Source organism: Mustela nivalis (genome assembly GCF_964662115.1).
Source record: "Mustela nivalis genome assembly, chromosome: 3".
Classification (NCBI taxonomy): domain Eukaryota; kingdom Metazoa; phylum Chordata; class Mammalia; order Carnivora; family Mustelidae; genus Mustela; species Mustela nivalis.
Window position 1 is genome coordinate 87,732,544 of NC_139022.1, and position 8,423 is coordinate 87,740,966.

Genomic DNA, 8,423 nt, shown 5'->3' on the forward strand with positions numbered 1-8,423 from the left:
GCGACCTAACTTTTTTTCCAAAACCGGCGCTGCCAGGTTCGATAACTTAATAAATAAAATATATACATTGTATGTATTTTAGGAAACTAAAACTTCTGGACCTAGTGCTGAACAAAGGCACGCTTTCTTCCGATTGCTTTAAACTTTTCGTCTCACCGCATTCTTACAACCTCTTCTAAAGTAACCACAGTCCAGATGGTAGAAGGGGGGAAAATCAGTTCTACTTACTATTTAGCAACTGAAAGACTATCCACTTCGACACTACGAAAGATTAATCTAGAGCAAGTAGGGGAAAAGTGAGAAACCCCAAAGTACCTCTCTTTCCCGGCCCAAGAGCTGTTCTTGTGGAGAAAATTACCTTTCGGTCGGGCAGTGTCTCAGGGCAGCTTTTTCAAGGCTTCGCCAGACATGATTTCCTTCCCTTCATTAGTCACTTTGGATCCAGCCGAATTTCTCTCTCCAGTGAGAGCGGATGTGGAGTGGCCTCCCGCAGTAGGACGAGTAGGTGGTTCGGAGTAGGGGGTTGGGAAGAGGGCTGGTTTCCTGGTCTCAACTTAGACAGGAGTTTCCCAGCCCCAACTAGGATCTCCGCCGAAAAAAAAACTTTTCACTCGTGACACCGCCCGGAATTACCGTGCGAAACTCACTTCCTGCCTTGGCGCAGAAGCAGGATCCAGCTCGGTCCAGGGGAACCCGGAAAACCAGCTCCGCGCGCGCCGGGGAGGGGGAGGGCAAGGGGGAGTCCGCGGAGAGCCTCGAGCTCCGGGCGCCCGGCGCGCCCCGCACACCCGACGGCGGCGGCGGAACCCGGCCGGCGGGGACCAAGATGCCGCCGGGGCGCTGGGCGAGCCTCGGCCGCGCTAGGCCGCCAGCTCCTCCTCGCCGCCGCCCCCAGAGTCGGGCGGCGGGGTTATTGTCTCGATAGCGCCTGCCGCGCCCTTCGCCCGCGCCGCCGCCGCCGCCGCGGCCGCCCCGGGCCGGAGCCGAGGGGCCGGGCAAGCTCGATGGCGGCCCCCTCCCCGGGCAGTCCGTCGGGCCGTCCGTTCTTCCGTCCGTCCCTCTCCGCCTTTCCCAGTCGCCCTCGAACCCTCGTCTCCCTCTCCCGTTTTCCCGCCGCCGTCCCTTCGCTCCCCTCCTCGTTCTTCTCCCCAGGCGGCGGTGGCTCCCCCGGGAAGCCCAGCGGGTGGGGGCAGGCGGCGGCTGGGTCTCCTCACGAGCTTGCGGGGCCGCGGCAGGGGCCGAGGCTGCGTCCCGCGCCGCCGCGCCACATTCACTCGAGCGAGAGACTGCGAGGGGAGGGGTGGGGAGGGGAGGGAGGGAGAGGAGAGAAAGGAGGAGGAAGGGAGCAGGGGCGGAGGGGAGTGACTGCCTCTCAGGCCGCAGCGGCAACAGCGCCACCGCCCCGCTGGTGAGGGGGAGAGACTGCGCGCGGCTCCTCCGCGGCGGAGGCGGGGCGGCCTCCCGCCGGCTTCTCCCCAACCGCCAACAGCCGGGCTGGAGGCCGGCGCGAGCCAGTCACTGCGCGCGGGGGCGGCGCGGGCAGACGTCCGCGGCGGCGGTGGGGGGCGTGGGGGGCGGTGGGGGGCGATGGGGGGCGGCGGCGGACCCGGGGTCGGGGTTGTGGGGGAGGGGCCGGCGGCGGCGGCGTTAGGCCCGCTCAGGCCTAGGCCGGGGGAGGCCTGCCTGCAGCCCCCCAGCCGCCCGAGGTGGAGGACGCTAACGATGCGGACCCCGACTCCTTTGCGCCCAGCGGTGGAGACTGAGCGCCCCCGAGCCTCCCACGTCCCGGCCGACTGAGCTTCTCTCTTAAGACAGTAATCGGTGCGAAGGGTTCAAGTGCAGCCCCGATTTTAAGGCTGCAGGTATCTCAACTGCAGCACTCCAACTTCCTCTAATGGCACGCTCGGTTTGCAGGAAACCACAGCGGCGGCCCGGTGAAGCTTCCCACGCCGGCCCTCGCTCGGAGCTTGCTCGCGCAGCACAGCAGCTGGGGCTCCTCCAAGTCTCAGCCTCACACCGGCGAGGAGACAAAGCTGGCGCGGGGAGGGGGAAGAATGGCCCGCGAAATTGCCTCAAGATAGTGCCTTTGTTAGAGGAGGCATTGGCCACACTCCGAAGGCGACGTAGGCTTCCAACCCCAGCGGTTTCGGTGGTGCAGTCTTGAATTGCGCTGGCCCTAATAATTCAGTCTGGCAGGGTTTGCGTTTATTGCGGAGCGAGATTCTTAAGCATTCCATCAACACATATGGCATAAAACGCTTCAACCATAACATTGCACAGTTTTTGCAGTTACTGCTTTAAATATGTTAACAGACAAGACGGCCTTGTTTTACCAGACAAGGAACGTGACAGATACGGAAGAAACCATTCCCCGCCCCCAGTCTCTGCTGTGCTTAACCCTGTACAATGATGGTAATTAGTCTGTGTGTCCCCGAAGTCATTGCTTCAGTTCTTCCGTCTGTGTTCCAGAGATAATTATTTATTTCCAAGTTTGAATAAAGCACTGTATGCCCTATAGATAATTTTTGGCTTGCATCCAAAGGAAGGAGTTCATAAAGTCCATCAAAGAACTGTTTACTAAAGTGAGTTGTACGCTAGTGAAAACACTTGAAATAACTCCAAAGGTGTTCAAGACATTCTGTTAGTGTGACAGCATCTTAACTACTTCCAGAACTGCTGGAATGAACACAGGTAGTTCTTTAGGGTAGAGCTGAAGTTGAAGGCTCCCAAATAGTACCAAAGTGTTCAGGTTTACTCAGTGCTGGAGTGGAGGTAGGAGAACATTTAACTACAGCAGGAAATGAAATGACAATCAGGTGTAATAGTAACACCAAGCTAGTTAAGCCATCTTATGTGAATATGAGTCTTGGGCATTGTATAAAATCTAAAGTTGGTATATTGTTTATGGTATTTTTAATCTCAGAAGAAGGATTTCCTGCTCCCCTTTCAAAAACCGGCTTGAGGGGCGCCTGGGTGGCTCAGTCGTTAAGCATCTGCCTTGGGCTCAGGTTATGATCCCAGGGTTCTGGGATAGCCCGACATTGGGATCCCTGCTTGATGGGAAGCCTGCTTCTCTCTCTCCCATTCCCTCTGCTATGTTCCCCCTCCCGCTGTGTCTCTCCCCACGTCTCTGTCAAATAAATAAATGAAATCTTAAAAAGAAAAAAACAAAAACAAAAACAAAAAAACCACACCTGGCTTGAGTCTGACCAAACTCAGTAGCATAGCCCTGAACTAAAAGGGTCACTCTACTAAAGCATCCCAGGATGGAGTATCTCCCATACCAGTATGAGACCAGATAGAATCTGGAATTTCAGTGTTGTATTTAGTCCCAGGTTGGTTCAAGACCCCTTTAAATGTGGCATCATCGATGTACGTAAGCCTAACTGGCACCACCCCTTCCCAAACTTAATGGGACCAGACCAGTCCCTAGGTTAGGACCTGCCTGGGCCCTAACTTTTTTCCCCTACTTAAACTCCTACTGGGGTCCAATCTGGCCAGTTCCCATTTAGGCTGGAAAAGTTTTTATAACCAAAGCCCCTCCTCCAATTCACCTAAAATTTTGTTGTGGGAGTTAATCCTTTTGAGTCTTTTATTTCTCTAGCACAAAGCCATAATCCTGGGAAAGGTAATATTTAAGCCTGATTAGTCATTTATACCTAATTCATCAGATTGCTTCCCCAAAGCAGCTTTTGATGAGAGGGAATATAGAGACAGCATATGCTGATGCTGAAAAGGTAGGAAAGGGAAATGTGGTTCCATTCTTTGGGGAAATATGTGAAGAGAAGTATAGATAATAAGGTGCCTCCCATTTGATTGTTAAGTAAGTATTACGTGTACTGCAAGAATGAGCCCCAAAGCACTGAACCTAAGAGGCTGGAAGCCAGGATACACCATTTACCAATATTATGCATTTTGACAAATGTTTCTTTAATGATGCCTTTTAAAATATCTTCAGCAGGAATTCTGTGTCTGTGCTCATACAGAGGTGAAATGACAGATATATATGACCAGGGTATTCAGAAATCAGAAATAATGATTCATCTTTGTTGTTCATCACTGACTACTTAGTTCTAAATCATATGAGCAGCACATACAGATGTAGCCAAATCTTCCATTTGTTCTTTTATTATAAGGCATTCTTGGTCTGTGCTTTACAGATTAATTTCCTTTGAAAATCTTCTCACAGTTCAACTAAGATGGACTTAACATTTCAATTATGATTAAAAAGAGAACTAAAGCCCCACCTTCAACAAGCCTGCCTAACTGTGATTCCGTAATGATTAACTGAACTCCAGGACCACCTTAGAGAGAAAGCTAATAAATTTGTTGATACTCTAGCTTCATCTTCCCCATTGTGATTCTCTAAATAATTCTCTGTGAAAGGCAGGGAATTCTTTCTTTGGGATTCCCCTTCCCAGTGGCTGGGCTCAGGAGAGTAATTACTGTCTGCTACAGATAAGCCACATATCTGAAGGAAAGACTTAAGGTCTTAAACATTCCAGGGAATGCACACAGCATTCATCAAGGGGAAAAAAAGTCTCAGCAAAGAGCCTATCTACTGTTTTAAAAAGGGTCCCCCTGTCACTTCCCTATATCAGCCAGGCAGCTATGCAGAAGCACTGTGAAAGAAAGCAAGTAAAGGGCAAAGAGACATTCCAGATGATCATTCTTTTCTTTCTTTCTCAAAACCTAGTGAAGAATTGGTTATCTAAAACCGAAGTCTTTGGGGGGCGCCTGGGTGGCTCAGTGGTTTGGGCTGCTGCCTTGGCTCAGGTCATGATCTCAGGGTCCTGGGATCGAGCCCCGCATCAGGCTCTCTGCTCCGCAGGAAGCCTGCTTCCCTCTCTCTCTCTCTCTCTGCCTGCCTCTCTGCCTACTTGTGATCTCTGTCTGTCAAATAAATAAATAAAATCTTAAAAAAAAAAAACAAAAACAAAAACGAAGTCTTTGGGATGCCTGGGTGGCTCAGTTGGTTAAGCGGCTGCCTTCGGCTCGGGTCATGATCCCAGCATCCTGGGATCGAGTCCCACATCGGGCTCCTTGCTTGATAGGGAGCCTGCTTCTCCCTCTGCCTCTATCTCTCTCTCTCTGTCACTCCCTCTCTCTAACAAATAAATAAAATCTTTAAAAAAAAAAAAAACTTGTCAAAAAAAAACCCACAAAGTCTTTGTCACAGTATCAAAATTAATCTAGAATAGAGCTAGAGTTTTTAAGTCTAGAAGCATCAGAGCAACTAGATCAAAAGGCATTATAACATATAGTGTTTTGTTTTGTTTTGTTTTTAATTTATTTGACAGACAAAGATCACAAGTAGGCAGAGAGGCAGGAGAGAGAGAGGAAGGAAAGCAGGCTCCTCTGTGGAGCAGGGAGCCCGATGCGGGGCTCAATCCCAGGACCCTGGGATCATGACCTGAGCCGAAAGCAGAGGCTTTAACCCACTGAGCCACCCAGGTGCCCCTATAACATGTAGTTTTAATAAGGACTGACTTCCCTATTTTCACTTCCATCTTAGCCCCTTGATAGGGAGAGGGCAGGAGGTTAGGGTACCAAGAGTGTGGGAAAAGGACACTTGGGTTCAAAAGAGGCAATACATGCAGGAACCAAAATTAAGGATTTTATAGTACTTTGGGAATGGAGTCATCCCTCCTGTAGCATGCCTTTCTGACATATTTTCAATAATATTTTTTGAAACAGAAGTAAGTCTGCCTCTTGTGAAAATCTTATGAAAAGTTTTCACGTTTTTTGCCCTAGTATATGCTTGATAATCTTTTGTTTTCCATTCTATACATTTTATAGCCTATCGGAATTAAATTTCTTTCAGATGTCTTATGAGTTTTTTAAAGTAGAGAGAAAATAAATAACGCCTGGTGATTTTATATGTGATCTCTGAAACAGGACAGCCTGAATTAGAAACTTAGCTACTGAGTGACCTCGGGCAAGTTCCTGAACATCCATAAACATAAACTTGAGCTTCCTCATCTCTACAATGGGGACTATAATACTAACTGCCTCATAGATTATTGGGAGGATGACATAGGACAATGCTCATAAACTGCTTAGCACAGTGTTTGGCACATAAAAGTGTTAACTATTATAAGTAGTTCACTTTAAAATGCACTGATAATATGTACCATGCTTCCATCACTTCTAAGATGGCCAGATAGATAACATTTCTAAAAAACAACAACAACAAAAACTAGAATACTTCTTAGAGGAAAAGCACACATTAATATCAATTATCCAGAGACAACAAATGTAAAACCATGACTGTCCTGGACCAACTAAAACAAATAGTCTCCCTAATCATTTCCAACTTTACTATTTCCTTCTGATCACTTCCCCTCTCATAGCTTCCCTGGTATGAATCATAATCTATGTCAATCATACTATAACATGCACACTTCTTCTAAATCATAACAGTATTAATCAACAAAAAAAGCTTAAATACTGCTGCTTATTGCCTTTCAGTGCAGGCTTTCACTTAAGAATACCATTTTTCTTTGGGTAACGAAACTGTTTTCCTACTCACATGCACACTATATATTTTTCTATAGTATTTTTTTTAAAAAAAGACTGTTTAGCATCAAGTATGAAAACAGCCAATACATGAATGTAAAGCATGATTTGAGATGTAGTTTGAGGCTAAATGCCCTTCTCTAGACGGCAACTATGTATCATAAAAACTTGTTTAACTAACCAACATACCATTCCTATTTCAAAGTAAATTATGTTTGATGATAACAATATCATCAGAATAACTGGAGAAATCTCACTTAAATTGAGTTTAATCAGTATTAAGAAAATGAAACTTCTCAACTGGGTTTTCTAAAATAATTCTAGATATACTTTAACACTCATACTTCCTTCCACCTGGGGAGGGGGGAATGTATTTTCTGAGAATTGAGTACAAACTTTCCTTCAGAAATGTTGAGCTAAAAATAGCATATTTGAAAATAACAGCATATCTTAAGATGTTTCCTCTATCTTCTGTTTTCCTTAGCTCTATTCTTTTATTTTTCTGCCATTAAATTTATGTCAACAATCAGATCAGTCATGTAGTAGTTTAATTTTCTTAGTTTCTAGTATTCCTCTAAAATAGATACAAAATTTGTCTTCCTTCTACCTCTAGAAACTGCCTCTGAGGGTTTATGTTTTCTCATTCAAAACATTTTATTGTATATTTTTCATATTTCCTGCTATATACCATGCCAAACTATTTATAGAAAAGTCACTTTCCTTCCAAAGGATTTGTAATTCTTTACATAGGAATAAATATGTAAGGAAGAAATAGTTTTCAAATATTTTATTTGGTAATTTCAGCACAGTTTTTCTTTTTCATTCTTGATATTTCATTTCATTTACCTGATTTCCAGTCACTTACCTCATAGATAACTGATATTTCCAGTTTGTCTTCTGTCCTAATGAAACCTTAGCTTATAAGTTCTTTGTCATCAATCCTGTCATCTTTCAGAAAAGTTCTGGCACTGACATTAGCATTTACTAGCTGATGACCTTGGACTAATGATTTAATCTCTGTGCAATAATTCATGATCTATAAAATGGAAAGATAAGCCCCTTCTTATCTATCTCATAGGGTTATTGTGGGCAGCAAATGAGATGAGGTAAATGAAAACACACTATAAATATTACATAAATAAACACTGTCTTTTTTTTTACATTAATAGTAATACATTTCATTATTATCATCAATATAATATCATAAGCCATATTCTATGTCCATTGACAGAGCGGCTCTATACTATGCATACTTTAGATTACCTATTACATGCACAGTCTATTTTCTTTTTTTTTTTTTTTAAGATTTTTTATTTATTCATGAGAGACAGAGAGAGGCAGAGGCAGAGGGAGACACAGACTCCCCACAGAGCAGGGATCCCGATGTGGGGCTCCATCCCAGGATCCTGGGATCATGACCCAAGCCGAAGGCAGACACTTAACCAACTGAGCTACCCAGGCACCTGCATGGTCTATTTTATATAAAGTCTATAACCTAAAAGAAGAAGTAGGTATAAACTCACCAAATTTTATATAAAAATTCAAGTCATTAATTCAGCTGTCCAAAATTCAGAAGCTTTATTATTCAGACACTGGTTAGATTTTACACCATGAAATGTTGCTAGGCAAATGAGAAGCATTAAATTTAGGGAGAATCTTTGACCTACTTAAAGATAATAAGTTTTTTAAACTCTAGAATCCAAACATTTTTAGTGTTTGAACAAGCATGAAGGGACCTTTAGAGGTCTGGTTTCTAGTTCAGCTGCATTTTATAGGTGAGAGAGCTTAGATTTGAAGACTTGCCCAAAGTATAGTACTGGTTAGAGGTAGAACCATAATTAGAACACAGTTCTCCCCCATTTCAGTATCTGTACTTCTCTACCACGCTGCGACCACACAGTAAT

The 8,423-nt window shown here is 45.1% G+C and overlaps 1 protein-coding gene and 1 long non-coding RNA gene across 30 annotated transcripts in view; one reads left to right on the forward strand and one right to left on the reverse strand.

Moving 5' to 3' along the window:
- Window positions 1–1,407, reverse strand: part of ERBIN (erbb2 interacting protein) — a 128,129-nt gene extending 126,722 nt beyond the window's left edge. For 18 of the 29 annotated variants that reach the window (XM_082723040.1, XM_082723033.1, XM_082723036.1 and 15 more), the window contains exon 1: window positions 359–1,406. The gene's annotated coding sequence lies outside the window, so the exon portion shown is untranslated. Of the gene's footprint in view, window positions 1–358 lie in introns of all 29 variants that reach the window. The other 11 variants (XM_082723021.1, XM_082723030.1, XM_082723025.1 and 8 more) reach the window with 2 other exon arrangements.
- Window positions 1,408–1,629: 222 nt separating this feature from the next.
- Window positions 1,630–2,270, forward strand: LOC309860707. The gene is made up of 2 exons (XR_014309547.1): window positions 1,630–1,821; window positions 1,915–2,270. It is a non-coding gene; the product is annotated as an uncharacterized lncRNA (long non-coding RNA).
- The last annotated feature ends 6,153 nt before the right edge of the window (window positions 2,271–8,423 follow it).